This window comes from Pteropus alecto, unplaced genomic scaffold, assembly GCF_000325575.1.
Source record: "Pteropus alecto unplaced genomic scaffold, ASM32557v1 scaffold103, whole genome shotgun sequence".
Lineage (NCBI taxonomy): Eukaryota > Metazoa > Chordata > Mammalia > Chiroptera > Pteropodidae > Pteropus > Pteropus alecto.
This window is the reverse complement of record NW_006436288.1, coordinates 12,720,348-12,740,200: the sequence shown is the minus strand read 5'-3', so window position 1 is coordinate 12,740,200 and position 19,853 is coordinate 12,720,348. Positions and strand designations below refer to the sequence as shown.

The following is a 19,853-nucleotide window of genomic DNA, read 5'->3' as shown; positions in this document are numbered from 1 at the left end:
TCTGCAGACAGTGTTTAAATCCTGGCTCCTTCGCTCACTTGGTCCTGGACAAGTTATTTTATTTATGTGGGTCTGTTTTCTCATCTCCAAAAGGGAGAAGTAATAGTAATGGCAGCACCTTACTCTCATATTGGTTGTCAGGTGCCTGGTACACAGTGGCCATTCAGTGCATGGCATGCAGCAGCATTATTATTGGTAGTTTAATATTATGAATATTATTATTTTTGTATGGGTTTCCTAACACCAGGACACATTGTGAAAATGGTGAACCAGCAGTGTGTGGCAAGGAAATGAGTTTGTGTGGGAATTTCTTTCTTTTTTTTTTTTTTTTGATTGAACTTCAAGGCTGTTTGCTAGTATGTACTTGCATTGCGTGAATGACATTAGGCTGACAAAAAACTGGCTAAATACCATCAGGTAAAATGTTTTCAGAAGTTACCAAACGCAGGGAAAAATTCCAATCTAGGGAAAAATCCTACTGCAAGTCATTTATTTAATTGCCTGTTTTTCTATGTGACTTGATGATTGGCTTATAGGTAGGAAGTACAATGAAAAATCTGACTTAGTTTATAAACTCTAGAATTAGATGAAATTTCAGTTACTACTACCTTTTACTCACTCCATGTGACGTGAGAAATGTTTTTTATGTAAGCATTCCTTCCCCCCACCCTCTTCATTATATCAAATTCATTCCCACATGGACACACTTTCCCTTTCACATTAGAAAGCTCAGTGAATTCTACATGAAATTTTATCTTCAGAACTCATATATGTAGGTATGCCTATATATCATAGTCATTTTATATATATACTTGATTGATTTAATATTTAAATAACAGTGATCCCAATAGCACTGAAGACAGTTTTTGCCTCAAATTCTTGCTCGTTTCTTCGTTTTCTGCTGCCCTGCAGGGTCTGTCATGGATCATTTATTCAGCATTATTTACTGAGCACCTACTGTGGTCCAGGCACCATTTTTGGCAGTGATGTAAACAAAGCTCTGCCCTCATGGAACTTAGCTGGATGATGATCATGGTAGTTTCACTTAAAATGGGCTCATTTTCTATCTTTCTGGGTGAGACAGTCGTTGGATTTTTTACTTCAGTGGGTCTTAAACATTTTTCTTGTAAATACCTTGTATATTGGCATGCAAATCCAGAAACTGAGACATGTTTAGGATCAGATAACAATTTGGTGCTAAAATGAATTTGTGAGATAATTAAGGTCAAGGGACTTAGGGAGACACATAAATATTTTGACTTTCCCTGATGGAATAGGTAACTGATCTTATAAGTGTTACTTTGATGCTTTCTTTCTGTAGACCTTGCATTATACTACTTTTCCCTGAAGTAAGAAATGCTGTGAAGATTAAACTCCTGAGGTGGGATTTTGAATGTTTATTCCACATTTATGATCCTATGAGTAGGGTAAATGTGTTTCATATCATTATTAACAACCTCATATCTGCATTGAGAGAAACTTATTGACCTAGTGAAGTGAGATTTGGAGGTGACAGAGCAAAATCTGTGTTGAAAGCCTGTATTACTGATAAATACCTAGGTTCTCTTATGCCAACCCCATCCCCACCATTTTATACTCCTCTCTCATTGACTGATCTCAGATAATCATTTTCAATCTTACTTAGCTGCTGCTTTCAAGAGTGAAGTGACCAAAGGAAAGAGGTGTCAAGTTAACATAAGTCTATGCAGAAAGTTATCCAACATTTAAAAGTGAAGTTTGTGAGTTCATATTGTTAAATCCCTTCCCCTACTTAAAATTTAGTGCAAGGGTAAACCTCAATAATGAATCCAGGGTAAAAACACAAACCACCTTCAATTAAATGAACAAGTTACTTTCAAAACTAAACTGTGTCGGAGTTACCAGACTTCTTAATTGTGAACTGTGTCTATGGGGAGAGAGTCATTAATGTGCCTTTAATTTTCTTTTGGTGAGTCGATTTACCCAAGTTGGGCTCCCAACTTTCTTTATAATAGCCTTTCTCTAATATAGAGCTTACCAGAAAAGTATTCCCTTTAATGGATAGAGAATTTGAAGACTTTTTTTTTTTTTTCCTCTTACTATTTCCTAACCATTCATTGAGAGTGATGTTATTCCTCCTGAACCAGTTTGGCACTAAAGTGAAATTGTGAGGTAATTAAAGTCAGGGGATTTAAGGAGACATATAAATATTATGGCCTTCACTGACCAGAGTATGTGGTAAAGCAGGAGTTACCTTGATGAATTCATCCGAAAGCTTATTGAAATCTGCTTTGGTTCTTGAACTGAGCTCAGCACTAAAATGGATCATTTCAATAAAGTATTTCTTGGCTTCTTTCAGAATTTAGCACTCAAAGCTTCTTCCAAATAAATCACATGCTAAGGAGGCAAAATTTCTTTTAATTTATGGATAGCAGTTGGTAGAGTTCTTAGCTATTGACAGCCTTTGGTTCGTTCTGCTTCGTCTTGATTGGGTACAATTCTTGGCAATCTTCGATCCCCTGTGAATTTCAGTCAGTGGATGATAAGTTTTTTTTTTTTCCTCTCGGTGCAGAGCAAACAAGCTTAGGCATTTGCTTTCCAACCAGAGGAACAGGGACATATGTTGAAAAAAAAATATCAGAACGTAGGCATTTCTGGTTGGCATGCAATTTTGCCACTGCTAGAGTAGGTTCCTTAGAAGAGGATCCCAGGCCCATGCTTTTTCATCAGCTCAACAATATGGAATACTCAACCTCTGTCCTGTGTGGTTAAGAGGCTGGGTGACTTCCGTGCCACCAAGCATTTCTCTCTTCTTTTGATGGACATGACTAGGATTTTGAAGATATTGTAGGGAGTTTACTGCTGATTTCGTTGCTCTTTTAGTTAATGTCTACTGTCATCCAGATTAATGGTTTTTCTCTTTTTTAATATAGCCCGCTGAACAATTGTTGAGTGATTGTAATAAAAACAGTATCAGTTCATCTTAACATTGTAAAATAAGCATTCAGGGCATATATAAATAATTCTTTCATGAGAATGTTATTTTACACCCGGCAATAGTAGATCATGGTGGTTTCAGATAATTTGGTAGGATTTCCAGTTTGTTGCTCTGAAAATTGTCTGCCACACACTTTGATCTGGTATATTAGGTAGATTGAATCTTAAAAACAATGCAATCTTAAAATACATATGTCTTTTAATTCAAGAAGAGTTTAAGTCTACGGCCATGCCACCCTGAACATGCCCAATCTCGTCTGATCTCGAAAGCTAAGCAGAGTCGGGCCTGGTTAGTACTTGGATGGGAGACCACCTAGGAAGACCGGGTGCTATAGACATTTAAAAAAAAGAAGAAGAAGAGTTTAGAGGGAACTTTTGTGGGAATACAAATGATTTGACAATTCTCTTGTGGTTCAGAAGCAAGCATCACGATCATGATTTTCATCAATATCAGCATTTTGGGTACTTATGTAGCTCCCATGAAGTCACATTTACCAATGGCCAGGAATCATCTTCTAGGTTTTATGTATAGCTTACAATTTTAATTCTTATAAAAACTTATGAGGTAAATGTTTACACAGCAGTAAAGAGCATGGACTCACATCAGACTGCCTGGCTTCCAGTTCTGCTCCACTGCTTACCAGGTATATATGATTTTTGACAAATTACTTCAATTCTCTGTGTCTCAGTTTCCTCATGTGTAGAAGGCAGTAATACTAGTACCTACTCCATGAGATATTCTGAGGAACAAATGAGTTAATATATGAAAAGAGCTTGATATAACTTTTTAATTGTGGCTTTTTATAAATGGCAGTGTTAGGATGTGGCTTCCCCCAACCATGATTATTTTATGCTGAAGTCAATGTGGAAGAATTATTGTTTAGAAACCTTTCCGTAGCATTCACCTTTTCTTTGCTGTTTTTATGAAAGAAAGTAGTATAGTCATGATTTGACTTGTTAGTATATTTAGTTATTTTCTCTTTTTTCATAAGACTACAATATTTTGGAGGGAAATGATTTTAAATAAAACATTCTTGTAATGAGGGAAAGTTCAGCGAGGTTTAGAGGATAATAGAATTCCTGTGTTAACACTTATTCTTAAGTAGTGAATGCCATCCTCATTATAAGTTGTTTCAAAAGATATACTTAGTTTCTGAAAATAATGGTTGACTTTTTAAATTAAATTTTCTATGTATTTAGAATTACTATTGAATAAAATGTCACTTTAATAAACAAATCATTAGGTTGAAAATAAAAAAAAAACTTACTAGCTTTGTAGATATATGACTTATAACAATCTAGGAAGAGTGTTTCATGTTATAGATTTATGAATTTCTAATGTTATTCATATTATCCAAACCATGATCTTTATTACTTTATATATAATCTAGAAAATGCGTGTTGATTTTGAAATCCCCCTAAGCAGCAGTCTCCATGAGAAACCTGGCATTAAAGATTTGCTCTTAACAATTTAACCTCTAAAAGGATTGGTAAAGTCTTTAAAGGGAACATAAGTATGGACTTTTAGGGGGATAGAGGCAATTAATATATCGTAATTCAGAAAATAAATAAAACAACCAAACACAAACAACCAGCCAGAGTTGGATGGAGGGAAGGAATAATGTCTGTCTTATGTTAAGAGCTAGACATGCCCTCAGTACCTAATAAATAACCAATATATTTCAGCTTTTGAGTGGTAGTGCTCTTAGTTCCTGACAGGTTAGTCTTTATTATAGATTTCTTTTTTATTCTTTGCATTTAGCTCCCTTAAGCAAATTTTCTCTGTGACTGTGAAAAGAATGTGACTTTGTAAAAAGATTTATGATCTATACTGCATTTATGATGAAAAAAGTTTTGATTAATAAGAGTTGTCTATTTAATTATAAAACTGCACTTTTGGTTTTCAAGTAAAGTAGTGAGAGACTACATATATCTTCAATGCAGTTTGTTATTCTATTCTTTAAAGTACATAATTTACGGCCACAACCAACAGCTAAACCTTTCAGATAAGTTGAGAATGGATGCCAGTCTCCAGGTATTTTTAAGCAGAAAATACACATGTGATAATAGTTGATGACCAAGATGATGTCTGAAACATTAACGCTCTCATCATTGTCCTTCATTGCTATTTATGAAAAATCCGAGCAATGTAGTGTTGCTGATTGTTTTTTTGAAAAAGAACTATTTTCCAGGCTGTGTACCACCATGAGCACAATGAAACACTGTGTTGGATTGTCCACAGTGAATGTCTTTCTTAGATATGCATTAATTTTAAAAATTCACAATCAGAAGTCCACAAAGCAATACTTTCTCAACACACACACACAATCCACCTTTCAGAAATAACTCGTAAAGAAGTTTCACCACAGAGCAGCACAACCATCCAGCAGACACAATAACCAGGGCCTAGGAATGCATCTATCACTGAACAGCTAGCTCAGTGTCACTTTAGAGATCTTTTGAAAAATGATATTTAATGACTGCTTACAAATGAAATGTGACACATCCCACCCATCATTTTACTTTAAGGTAAAGAATATCCTTCTAAAAAGTGCTGAGCTGGGTGCTCTAAACAGAGAAATCTCCGTTATTTCCAGAATGATGACAAGACCAAGAGCCAAGCAGAACATTCATACCCAGCATGTAAAATGGGGTGAAGTTACTCGGGCTCCATGAAGTGCAGAGAAAAGAGGAGCATAATAATGCTCCCAAGATACTTCTGCTTTTGCCACAAATAATCCTGTCTAGAAGTTTCTGGCAGTTATTTCCAGGAAACATTTTAAACAGCTTGACCCTCTGCAACCTGAGGCAGCCTATATAATGAAGTCAAATGGATATGGTTTCAAGTCCTTGAACTTCCATTTTCTATCCATATAATGCTGTGTACCTTATGCAGCCTCCCTGAGCCTTGCCTTTCACGTACGTAAACATGGTGGAAAGACTTATTTCCCAAGGAAATGATGACAGTTAAATGAGCTGATCCATGTTTATCTCCTGGCTTGTGATAAGCATTTCATATTGTCTCTCTTTTACTTCTTGGTGGAAAAGAGCTAATAAATAATTAAGCCAAAACTTTCAAGACATCGAAAAGTACCATCCCAGATGTATTAAACAAACAGCTTATCCCTGCCATGCCCAACTGTAGAAAGACTAGATATCTTCAGATTAGTGCACAATAATAAGTGCAATTGGGTGCTTGTGTTGTGCTGGGCCCTTTGCTAAACCCTTTACATACTTCATGCAATTTATAACAATTAGTACTAACCATTCCTACGATATAGTTGTGGTAATCACTTAATCCAAGTTTATACTGCTATTAAATGAGAAATCTGAGACTTAAATCCACTTTGTGTGACTCGGGATCCATGCACCCAGCAGTTAAGCATACTGTTGTTCCATCATTATTAAAGGTAAACAAGGGAAAAAATTCTAGAATCTCTTTTGGGCAAAATTGCCTCAATAGAGGCCTTCAAGTCAACATACTATTTTCCTTCTGTGAAAACAAAACTCTGTTTCTTATATTCAAGCTCTAAAACTTAGAATCTGATATACAGGCTTGCTCAGAATTTATCGTCACCAAAGTGAATAAGGATAAAGGTTGCTTTTCTTCTTTACCTTTTTTTGGTCTGAGAAATTTAAAGTATTCAGGTGAATATGAAAAATAATATAACAAACACCCATATTATGTTTGGTCATATTTATTTCCAGTCATTTATTTTTTGCTTTTCCTAAAGACAAAAATAGTATTGGTATAGCTGAAGTCTACCTTAATATTGCCTTTGGCATCATTCCCTTTCTTGTCTCCATAGGAGATATAATTTCCTAAGTTTAGTCTATGTAGGCTGTTTTCTGTTACCATATCTTTCCTGCCCAATTATGGTCCAGCCTCTGGTTAAGCTCATCCTATAGTCAATTTCCACATAGAAAATGGATTGGAAGGTCATGTGGCTGGGAAGAAAATGTACCCATGGTAATCTCTAAGCTTAACCTACATCTGTAATAGACCTGAAGAGTATCTTTGGATCTGGAGTAACCCAGACAGATCTAATCTGGGAAAGCCCTAAATCTCATGAGGCTGATTTAGAGATGTGTCTGTTCTTGTGCTTTCTTGTCACCTGAAAAAGCATCTGCTGTACCACTGATGCTTGGCCAAGAACAGGTGGATGTGTGGCATCTTCTGTCCCGCTGGCCCTGAGACCCTCCTGACCCCTTGGTCCATCTGAGGCAACAGTGTCTCTCAGCAGTACTTACCTCACCTTTGAGACTTTGCACCTGAGTTACAAGTGCAGTCAACTTTCTTCCATGCCCAACGACTTTTATGCTAGAGTGTTTATGAAATGTCATCACTTCGATGAGTGCAATTTCACAAATATTGATTAAACACTTGCTAAATGGCATAGGCACCCATCTGTGGCAGCCCAAAGAAAAGACATGCCAAATGGGAGGACATGCAAGGAGAAATACTGATATTCTGGGAAAGGGTCAGAGGTTCATCCATATGAAAAAGTCTTGTGTCTTTTAGAACCCTCTTGAAAAAAAAATCATAGCATGTCAGCTATTCTTTAGGTTGAAAAGACATGTGGCCTTATTAGAGATAGGCAAGCTCAACTGGATGCTCAGAAAAAATACATTATCCCTGTGGATATTATCCATGAACTTCCCTGAAGTTTGAGAGACATGTGAAATGTTAGAATACAAAAGGCAGTATTAGATTAAGAAAGAATGAATCATAGCTTAAATAGATGCCTTTTGTCTGCTCAGTGAGAAAGCAGATATACCAACATATATTTTAGGGCATATTAAGTTCCCAGGTTGAGTGAAAGAGAACGGGGGATCATTGCATTATGTAAAGGTATAAAAACGCCAGAAATAATCTCAGAAACAAGTTATTTTCCTCAGTAAAGTGTTGGATGTTGGATGTGTTGGATTATTTTTCTTTTCAAAGAAAAATAAGTAAACAGCTTCACATATGTTAATATTCTGTGGAAACTGCAATGGAAAAAAAAATGGCCTTGAGTTGTCAAAACAAAGAAATGGGAAGCCTCCCAAGAAAAACAATAGAGTGAGAAGAGCAATATTGAAACAGGTGAAGAAAAGAACATGATGCGTTGAGTACAGAAAAATTATTGAAGGCATACAGACAGAGAAGGACTGATAAGGAGTGAAAAGAGAAGTAATTCATAAGAAATTCAAGCTCACATCAAGGCATAAAGCCAACCCAATTGCAAATTTTGTCAGGTTGCAGCTGGGAGAGGGAGAAGGCAGAACGTGTTCAGAAGATGGAAATTTTTATCAAAATGTGTTAATTCTGGAAGAAAAAGAAACATGAGTTTGGTAACAGCTGGGACCTTTACCTAACTCTTCAGACCTCTCTATGCCATCAAAATGGCTGTTAGGTTTTGGCATTAGGAATAAAAAAAAATGTGATTATAAGTAAACAAATTTCAAAAGGATATTAAGAATTTCCCTTCGATTATGGTTTTTATGTCAACCAAAGACATTCTCACAAGTGATTCAGTGAGGTCAGAGTGGCCCTGGGACTGAGGAAACTGACAGTAGTCAATGTAATAACCCTCTGCAGCTTCTGAGAGATGGGAAGGGGAGAGTGGAGTGGTCCTGGAGTCACACTGCCTGGTTCTGATGCAGCTCTGTGACCCGTGCTGTCTGTGACTTAGCACATTAGTTAATCTCTTTAGGCCTCAGTTTCATCTGTAAAATGTGAATAATAACAAACGAGTACCTCATAACGTTGCTTTCAGGGTTAACTACATATAATCAGTGCCTAGCATTCTGTTTTAAATGATGTGCTAGTTGCGTTTTCTTTCTTTATCTCATTTAAGCCTTATAAAAACATACCCAGATTAGTTTTATTATTTCCATGTTTTGGATGTGAGAAAATGGAGCTCAGAGAAAATAGCTTATCAAGAGTGACATGTAGTCTGCATTTGAATTAAGGTTTTTCTTGACCCACATCCATGTTCACTGTACCACGAAGCTTAGCATCTATAACAGCATTATTGGGAAACTTCAGCTGAGTACAGATCTAGGAGCTTGGTTCTGGAGACCTTTGGGTATAATGGAATGATATGTCTGGGTAAGAAGTCAGTTTAAATTCGTGTTGTTGAATTGACTTTAAACTGCATTGAGAAAGCTACACAAAGGGCATGAGGGAGGCATGTCCTCCCCTCTCTGGTCAGACTAATGGGCCTTTTTTGCCAGATGAGTGATTCCTTTAATGGCCACCCAATCCAGACTCTTCACTGTGGCCAATAATAGAAAAAAACTTAAAAAACACTTTTTTATCCCTCGATATGTGCTAAGCACTGATAGAGTTTTATTATTTATTGTTTAGGGAATCTTTTTGAGCTGGGTACTGTTACTATCAACATTTTATGCATGTGAAAACTCAGGGTGGTAGGTAGCAGAACCAGGTTTAGGGAACAGGGTTTAGCTGGCCTCGTCGGCAATCTCTGACCCTCCCACAGTGTCTTTCTCTTGGCGTTCATAGACTCCTTGGCTTCGAGACCATCTGTTTATCTTCATCTCCCAATGCTTTCCTACTGGAAAGGTTTACTCCAGTCAAATGGCTCTCCTCACTTCCACTAAAATACACTTTATGTTTCTGGTTGCTGTCATTTTCCTTTGTCATTCACTTTAGTATCTTCTTTTCCATTCACTCAATAATTTCTTCCTGTCTTTGATATTCTTTCCTGAGCATGCCCAGCCTGGTTGTCTCTTATCCCAAGACCCATGGCCCTTGCTATTGCTTTACTGGTTTTACTATGATCACTTGCTACAATGTATTTGTAACCTTGATTATGTATGCCCTTTTCAAAAAGATTTTAAAGCCTTCGTGGTATCTTAAAAAAAAAAAAAAATCCTAACTGTATTTAATATCATATGTTACATATAGTCTTCAATTGACTAATATTCTGATCAAATGAAATAATCAAAATACTTATCATAGCTTGTGGCTATTAGAATAAAATTGCTTAAATGTTGTGGTAGAGAAAAAGGAATGAGTAAAAGAAAATAGCCAAGAAAAACTGAATAGTAATGGAAGGAGTATACTATGGAACCACTTGGGAATTGATATTTCGTTTAGAAGAATTAGGTCAACTGTGTGCCAGTAATCTTTATATATGTAAGAAAAAGCATTAACTAAAAGGACTGGAAAATGTATACATTTGTATAGCCACATAGCAGCATTCCATTTCTTTTTTAATGGATTCGAAGAATGAACATTTTTATATTGATATTATTTAGTTATCTTCGAAGAATGAACATTTTTATATTGATATTATTTAGTTATCTTCTTTCAAGTAAATGAGAGAAAAGTAAAATTAATATTAGATTCAGATAATTTTCTACATTTTCTTAGAGTATTTGCTTTAAAAGGAGTAGACAATTTCTAAAGTTTTTTTCTTTTCTTTTTCTTACTATTTTTGTTCCAAGAACATAAACTTTATTCTCCACAGCTTTGCTATTATGGTGTGAAAAAATCCACTTCGCTAGACTTTTAGGCTATTATTTAGCTAATTTCTTGATGATTGAATTCTTTTAGTAATAACTAGAGTTCCTTGTCAGAAAATGGCAGAAAATTGATTTTTGTTAATTTTACTTTACTACTCACTAGTTACTCCTTCCTCCAAATTCTAATTCATGACCTTTCTCAAGAGTATGTAGACTCCACTACTGTTTCATTTAGTGTTAATAGAGGTGGTCCTTGTAGGAGGACCTACTGTAGTTACTGCATAATTCTCTTGCATAAAGCAGAGATTTAAAAACTCATGCCTAATATTAACAGATTCTAACAAAAATACCAACAAAGTGAGAGCCTTCCTTTTTTTCTGAACAGATACTAAGTGGAATTTCTCATTGTGATCCTTCTCTTTTTTATATTCCAAATGAATCAGGACTAAGTTGACCTTTAAGATTTTGGAATCTAAGAACTGTAATTAGATATTTCCCAGCCTTTATTTAAATTAGGGACAACTGAAGAAAGAGCAGGTGAAAACTTTTGTTAGCACCAGGAAATAATTATAACATCTTAGTGCTAATACCCACCATCCTCCAATGCAGTTGGCAATGCTATCATCCTCTGGTGATCCTTCTCAGAGATGGTTCTAAAGGTAGAATCTCTGCTTGCTTGCAGTAAATCTGAGGTTTGGGGGAAGGAACACTGGGAGAAAGGTGATAGCTTCTCCCAGTCTCTAAGGCATGGGTATTAATTTGATGAACTTTCAAACAGATGTGGAAAGATGACTTCGCAAAGCCTCAAGCTCAGAATTTTAAATGACGCATATTACTAATAAGACATTTAGCTTAATCCATCTGCTTCCTAAGAAATGTGGCTGTTTTCCACAAAATACTCTTTTTATAAATGCACTATCCAGGATATTTGTGTGGGGAACCTTTCATTCTTTGGCAAATGAGGGGAGTTATGCTGCATGCCGTGGTTTGACCTGACGAAAAATCTGCAAAACTCACCTTCCTGTGTTTATTTTTAAAATCCCACTCTTGGGTAAAATATTTCCAGTGTTTGGTTTTATTAAATAAAAACAAGTAGATTTGGATTCAAATCCATATAGCGCTTGTTTCCTTTGCACCCTTCCACGAGACTCCAACTCACTATTCCCTACCTCTCAGTCCTCGTTGGCATATCTGCTGTGTGTAACCAGCAGGCTTTTGATGAACCCCATCAGAGGCACTTTTGATACAGGATTGAGGTCAAGTTTTAATAAAAACAGGAAATTATATTTATCCATTTAGAAGAGTATCTGCTCTGTGCCATACAGTGTCAGGTCCAGAATATCAATTCCATGAACTCAGGCACTCAGTCGCTTTTATTTTGCCTCTGTTATCTTCCACAACTGGCATAGTGTTTGGCATCGTCGACGTGCAGGAACATTTATTGAGTGAATGGAAGAAGACATGATGTATTAGTAAGAGTCACACCAGCAAAGAGATGTCACATTCAAAATAGGATAATGGGATGCAGATTATTAGCAAAGGGACTGTTTATATAGGTGAGGGCAGTAACAGCAGAGGGGCTGTTATCACCCAGGACTTGAGAAGAGAGAATCCTGTAGGAAAGGGCACCTTGACAGTTGAGTAAGCATACATTTTAACATAATTAGAATAGTAATGAAAAAGTTATTGAGTATCATAAGAACCCTATGATATAGGTATTGTGATGATTTTTACAGATGAAAACAGGGAGAGAGAGTTTAAGGGATTTACCTAGGGTAACACAGCTAATAAGTGAAGGAGTCGGGGTTAGAGCCCAGGCAGTTTGTCTCTATATCTGCTTTGCTGCATTGGAAGAGTCAAACTGTGGTGTAGAGCCATGCCTGTCAAACCTTAGTGTGTATGGGAATCTTCTGTGGATCTTGTTTGAAAGTATTTCCTGGTTCAGTTGGCCTGAGTTGGGACCTGAAAATCTGCATTTCTACCAAGTGCTGTTGCTTTGCTTGTGTAGTGAGGGATCGAGGACCTGGAGTTAGAAAAGTGTAGGCCACGTCCGAAGGATAAGACTCTGGAAGCTCAGTCAATTAGTCTCTTTGGCTGTCCTTTTCCAGATGTGTGAAATGAGCAGGTTGAGTGATTTCTAAGACCCAGCCAAGCTTGTAAAACACTGAACTCCTCTGATTTCAGATGCGGGAGGCTTCTTTCAGCTGTCATAGATACAGTTCTCCTGGTCCAGACTATTTAGGAGGCTCTAGAGAAGGACTTGATGTGGGCAGCCTCCTTCTTACAAGGAGCTGAGTTCAGATGACAACACCTGAACTTCTGATTAAACAGGGGCTGCTTTGTTATCAGCTGTTTCCTTCCAAACCTGAGAGGTCTCCCAGCATCTGGTGCTGCTCCCTTTTGCCTCATGGATTCTCATTCCCTGTCATAGCTGATTAGGGAGCCGGATCTAAAAATGAAGCCTGAAATTCCAGGTACCACATTGTGTCATGTACGTTGCTCCCTGTAATTTCAGTCTCATATTGTAATATTCCTGCGATGAACACTCTAGCATCTTAAAGCTCCTTCTTTTAAGAGGTTTCCTATTATTAGATATGCAGAAGATACTTAACACCGTGTGGTATAAGTTATAAGCAGAATTAATGCTTTGCTTAAAACTTGTAATTTTCAAATTCTCTTTTCTTTTGCAATAAGTGGAAAATGATATTGCTGCCACAAGCACCTGCAAATGGAAAGTGATTCCGTCTTACTACTAAACATTCAAAACGAATGTGTTTTGGTCCCCGAGGTTCCCAAGCTTTCTACCTTGATTTGACGGCTCCGGTTTCCACAGCTGTGTATACAATATGCAAAAATCTTGGACTTCATGTTGCAGAAAAGCAGTCTGGGACCACAATACTGAGCCTTTTTCTTTTCCTTCTTTTTGCTTTGATCACGCAGTGCCTATAGCACATGCTCCATAAATTACGCAACAAATTTTTCCAGATGCAGAGCTCCTGCAACATTATGTGTATGATTTCCTTGCCATATTTTGACATTTTGAGTAATTTAGTTGCATTTGATGTCGCTCTCAGCCTAATCAGGCCAGAACAGCAGCGTTATCCCCCTGCTGTGCTTAGCCTTGCCTTCTGGAAGGTTGTGGAAAAGGATGCTTGCTGTCCTGTTACCATGTTTACATGATTCATGATCTCTTAACTACACCTAGTGTTACTTATAAGTAATGTAGATATTTCGAAGGGATAATCTTTTATGTGTCCATTTAATTTCTCTCTATATACAAATCATTATAACTGTAGAATAATCTTTATATTGACAGTATTGCCTTACCTGGCTTCTGATATTTTCCAGTGTGATCTCAGGAGCGTTTTTATCATGTGCTGCTGATACTCAGAGATTATTCCTGTTTTGATTTGATAGCCGCAGACTGGTATGGCTAGCACTTAACCAGGGATGAAATTTTGAGCTTGTTAAAGGATAAGAGATGCAGTAGTGTCAGATATTGTTATAAAGGTTGTGGTGAGTATGGAGAGAAGAAAAGTAGGATTCCAAAAACAATTGAAGAGAGGCTACCTCCTGGGGGAACACAGTTGCTTGCTCTGTACCTCTGTTTCTATGTTTCTTGGCCACAGGCCTTATTTCCTTGTACACTCACAGAATCAGATGTAGGTGGAAGAGGGCTTATTAAAATTCTAGGCAGAACTTCTCTGGGGTTATATTAAGATTGGGAGATGGTGTGGATTCTCTGTTACTAAGAGAGTAAACGCTGTGTTTAAATGTCCCTGCTGTCTAGTAAAAACAATTTTCATGTGATTTGCTTGTATCTTATAGGAAAGGTATCGTATATAGCTAGTGGGCTGGTTTGAGATGTTGAACAGTCTGAGGTGTGGATGCAAATTTGGAATGTTCTTATGAGACAGGCTGCTTCCCCTCCCCACTTCTGAACTCTGCATCTCTGGCTCAGTTGCCCACAAGGTAGGCTGCAGCTTTCCCAGGCTTGTGGGGTTGGGTGGTGTCCTCTGGGTCTTGTACGCTTGTTCCCCAGAGCAGTATTAGATGGACTAGAACATGCTGTATGTTTTTTAATTCTGCTCAGGCCAAATATTTGGCAACCAACTCAGTTGGGCTGTGGAATCCTGGGCCTGGGTAGAGCTGTATATAAAGACTTAGATCTTAAAAAACCTCAGAGTCCAGAATGGAATTCTTCCAGCAGGCGGGCTGTTCTTCGGATTCAGATGCACTTCTTTGAAATATCGTTGGCAGAAGGAAAAAAAAATAAAGTTTTGAATTTGAAGATTGGATTTTAATAATCGGGAGTCTTAATTGTTGTTTTTTTCCCCTGCAAGTCAGCTCCAGTGATGACTTTGAAATGGCTATTTATGGAAGATTGAGTGCTGTAGCAAATGATAGATTATCGTGAAATAGCAGATCAAATAAATATGTCTCCTGAAATGATAAAAACTTTATTACTAGAACATCTTTTCTCTTTAGGGCATATAATTAATTATGAACCAGGCATGAATAATATATTTTATAGTACTTTTGTCATTTATCTGGGTTCTGTGTTTTATAAACACAGTTATTCACTGGTAGTCTTTCAATTCTGCCTTTATTACATGATGATCTAATAATTCAGAATGAGAAATTACTACACTTAGAACTTGGCAGAGATACAGCCAAGTTTTATAATGAATTTTAGGTTGTCATCTGTGATAACAAATGTGAATTATATGGCACGTTAGCTTATGTTTCTTGGTTCATTTTTATATAATCTTTTTGTCTTACTTTAAAAGTTAAATGCTGATTAGATAAAGAATTTTATTAAAATTCGCATAAAGTTTAGAGAATTAATAATACATTAATTTCTGTGAATTACGTATCCTTCCCTCAACCCATTCTCTCCCAGCCTCCTCAGAGGTAACATTATTCTGAATTTTGTGTCTGTTTTCCTTTTCTTTTCTTTATGGTTTTACCCCATATGTTTGCATCTCTAAACAATAAATTTGTGTAAATTGAATCATACAGTGTACATTATTTGGTGGCTTGCTTTTTTCACTCAACATTATGTTCCTGAGATTTATCTTTCTTGTTGCTAGTAGCTATATTACATTTATTTCTACAGCTGTATAATATTCAGTAAAAACCATATAGGCTGTAATGGCTGTGTCACTATTTATCTAGAATACAATGGAAAGAAGTTTGGTTTTTTTATAGTGCCTTTGTGAACATTCTTTACGTAACTGATGCATTTCCTGATCTTTAAAAGATGATATTATTGATTATCAACTTAATGGTCAGAGTATGGTCTGTAACATTCAAATCCTTTAACATTTCTTTAGACATATTTTATGGCCCAGTACGTAATCAACATATATAAAAGCTTTATGTGTTTTTTTAATTTGTGGGTGCAAATTACTACGTATTATATTCTACCAATTGTCAAAAGTATTATATAGGGACACTTAGGAGTTCCCTAACACACTTTCAGGGGATTTGTGGAGTCAAAACTATTCTTAGTATTATTATAAGACATTATTTGTCTTCTCTCTTGCATTCTTTCATGAGCGTACAATAGAATTTTCCAGAGGCTACATGACATGTGATATTGCAACAAAATGAACACAGAAGCAGATAGGAGAATACAGCAGTCATCCAGTAAGCCAGATATTAAAGAGATTAGTAAAAATTAAGAACCAAAGCCCCTTTATCACTAATTTATTTTTGATTTTAGAAGATAAAGTTATTTTTTATAAAAGTTATGTAATATGATAACCTGTAATGGGCTTATTGTAATTTTAAAATGAGCAATCAGTAAATATTTTCTTAAAATTTCAGTTTTAACTTCTTACACAGTAAATATCAACAGAAATAACCCATATAAACAAAAGCTTTTAGGATTCTTAATAGTTTTTCAGAATGTAAAGAAGGCCTGAAATCAAAATTTTGAGAAGCACTGGTTTATGAGATCAAGCTTCCTACTATGTTATTCAAATCTTTTGTGTTATGATTGATTTTTCTTTTGTTTTTTTTTGACTTAATTACTGAAAGGTGTTAGAATTTCTCCTATTAATATGAATTTATTTGTTTCTCCTTGGTGTTCTATCAATTTTACTCTATATATTTTCAAGTTGTTCTATTGGGAATAAACAAGTTTACAAATGTAATTTCTTCCTGATGATATGAATCTTTTATTGTTGTGTAGTAAAGGTTTTTGTCTTAAAGTATATTATGTCTAAAATTGTCATAGCTATACTGGCTTTTTGGGGGTTAATGATTGCTCGATATATTCTCTCTTTCTAAACTTTTTGTCCTTATATCTCAGGTGTGACTCTTGTAAACAAATTTAAAAATTATTTAGTATGTCAAAAATACAGTTACTTTCTCATAACATATGCTATGATTATCATGTATTTTATTACCGTCTTGTTTTTATAAATGTGTCTCTTTGTCTACATACACGCACACAAACCTCCAGTATTTAATGTCAGTTCTTCAGTTCTTATTGACCTCAGTCCTCCTATCTATAGTCACTTTTACACGTGAAAAATATTTCTCAGAATTTTCTGAAGTAAGAATATGATGGTGGCATACCCCTTTAGTTTTGTATGTTTAAGCTATCTTTATTTTACTTTAATTTTTGAAAGTTATTTTTAATCTATATTAATCTATACACCTATATTTCTGGATTGACAGTTATTTTTTTCTCAGCATATTAAAAATAATGCTCTGACTTCTATCAAAGGGTCACCAGTCAATCTATCACTTCTTTGTTATATAATCTGTGTTTTCCTTTTGCTTACTTTTAAGATTTTTTCTTTTGTCATCTGCATTTTCATCTTGGTAGTTGAGATGTGGATTTCTTTTTATTTATCCTGCTTGGGATATGTTAGAGTCCTGAACCTGTGGATTGGGCTTTTCGCCAATCTGGAAAATTTGTAGCTATTATCTGTTTAAAAATTGTCTTTACTCCATTTTTTCTTATCTTTTCTTCTGCATTTCCTAGCGAAGAATGTTAAGTTTTTTCACTCTTCCATTTCTGTTAACCCTGCTTTCATATTCGTTTTGTCTCTTTATGTTGTATTATGGATAGTTTAATTAGGTTTAATTCCACTTCACCAGTTCTTTTGTCATTTTGATTTGTTGTGTTTGGTAAACTTATCCATGGAGTTTTACATTTTGCTTATACTTAAAAAAATTCTATTAAGGTATAATTGACAGATAAAAAGTATTATATATTTAATATATACATCATGAATTTGTGATCAGTATATATTGATATCATCACCACCATCAAGGCTACAAACATGTCATCTATCACCTCCCAAAGTTTCCTCCTGTCTCCTTTACTATAATTATTATTTTGTGGCAAGAAGATTTAATATAAATCTATCCTCTTTGCAAGTTTTAAGTATATAATCTAGTATTCTGTTATAGGTTTTATTTCTAGAAGTTCTTTTGGTTTTTATTCAAATCTTCTTAGTCTTTAATAGTCTTTTTTATATTTACAGATTCTTTAGATATTACAGAGAAAGAAAATGTAAAATACTCAGGAGCACACACCTTAGGCCCTCAGGCGCCATGTTTGTTGGGAGAAGCTCACAGAACCGAGTCCACGTAGATGTGCTCATCTCCCCTTCTTGCCTGTTGTATTACCAGATATGCTCAGTATGGAGGGTTGTAGGACACCAGGAGGAAATGTTTAGATCTAGGGATGTGAAATGTTTAAGTTGCAAGATTCCTCCCCTAACATAATAAATGAATGGAGTTCAAATCTTTGGGTTATATCATTATGACATAATAAAACCTTGGCCCCATCTCTGTTCTTCTGCCTCAGTATTCATGATTAGGAGAGTACCAGCCCCTCCCTTAGCATGACCAGGATTCTGATGTCCAGGTGTTGTGGTTGCAGCTCAGTAGCAGACCAATGGCTTGATTTGTTGCATTGGTACTCTAGGATTGATTCTGAAAAGTGCTCAGCTGTAGGATTCCATGGAGCTTTGTAGGAAGCTAGCCTTCAGGCAACCAGTCCTAGACAAGGTGATTTCTTATCACTCAGTCATTTTAACATACTAACTGCATATCATTCTTCCAAAGATAAACATTTTTTCTCCCACATTGTGGCATCTCCGAAATTGGGATGCAGCTTACAATTGTAATTGTCAGTGTTGCTTTTGTGTGTGTGTTAGATAAAATAATGCTGCATTTGAAAATTAATGGCTTTTTAGATTTGATAAAATATGGAAGTTTATATTCTGTTTCAGATAACTCCCATTTATGAAGTCTTTGTGGATCTGCTTTTGGCATTTTTATTTATTTTCTCTGCAGTAGCTCTCATGGTGCTTTGTTTACTTGTGTTTTGTGTTTTTTGTTTTTTGTTTTTTGTTTTTTTTGATGATTACTCTGAGCTCATACTTCTTGGAACTTTCCCGTGCTAATGCTTGGTTGCCTGGATGGCATAATCTGCGTTTGCTTCATTTGCTTGGAGGACAGTGTAAAACCTAGGATTTAAATTCAACTTGAAGTTGTTTTGCAGAATTCAGTGGTGAATTCAAGCTGTAAAATCTTATGCTGGACAGTTTATGATTATAAATTCTCAGTGGAAAAAATTTCCCCTTATTCAATGCTGGAGACTAGGGCGGTTAAATTTCTTTGCAGTGCCCTTACAGTGAGAGCATAAATAACCCTTTAGAATCCCAGCTTTATGCAAGGAGAGAGTCTCTTGTTGACTGTCCATCGTGAGTGGTCATTGGACTTCTTTCTTTCATTTTTAGCGACTACGAGTCCAAGGACTAGAAAGCCGTACTGCCACCTAGCCTAGAAAATGCTTTCGTAGTCCCCCTACCTCTTTGGTTCCAGTTTTGGTCTGTGAGAAGTACTTACTCAGCTCACCAAAATATTTGCAAACTGGGTTTTAAAAATATTTTATCAACTAATTTTGTTTTACCATGGGAGGATCTAGGTGCAATACTGCAGAACAACAAATTTACTCCTTTCTGTTCCTAACTACGGATATAATATGGACTAATCCCTGTTCTGTGACAGCTTAGTGGCTTTTGAACCACTGTTCCATGCCTTAAGGAACAATCCCATCTTGGAAATCTCACCCACAATCTAGAAACGAATCTGTACCACATACTGTAGTTGGTCACAGGAAATTCAGGATCACATCTGTCCTGTTGCCATTTAACACATTTCTTATTTCTGTACACACCTTCCTGCAGGATGTTAAATGATTATGGTGATGTGAAGATGTCCAGGGCATAGAGAATAAACATCTTTGTCAGTGAAACTTTTAGTTTTGGAACAAGGTAAATAACTGTCACTACAAGAAACATTATCTTTTAAAAATTGATTTTAGATTACATACATATTTTTGTTTAAGATAAGAATGACAACTTGGCCATTAA

The 19,853-nt window shown here is 36.0% G+C and overlaps 1 protein-coding gene and 1 pseudogene across 1 annotated transcript in view; both read left to right on the top strand.

Annotated features, from left to right (window-relative positions):
- The window catches only part of TMTC1 (transmembrane and tetratricopeptide repeat containing 1), a 241,662-nt gene that overhangs the window by 35,282 nt on the left and 186,527 nt on the right, over positions 1–19,853 (top strand). The gene's annotated exons all lie outside the window — the stretch shown is intronic.
- LOC112480416 lies at positions 3,196–3,314 on the top strand (annotated as a pseudogene).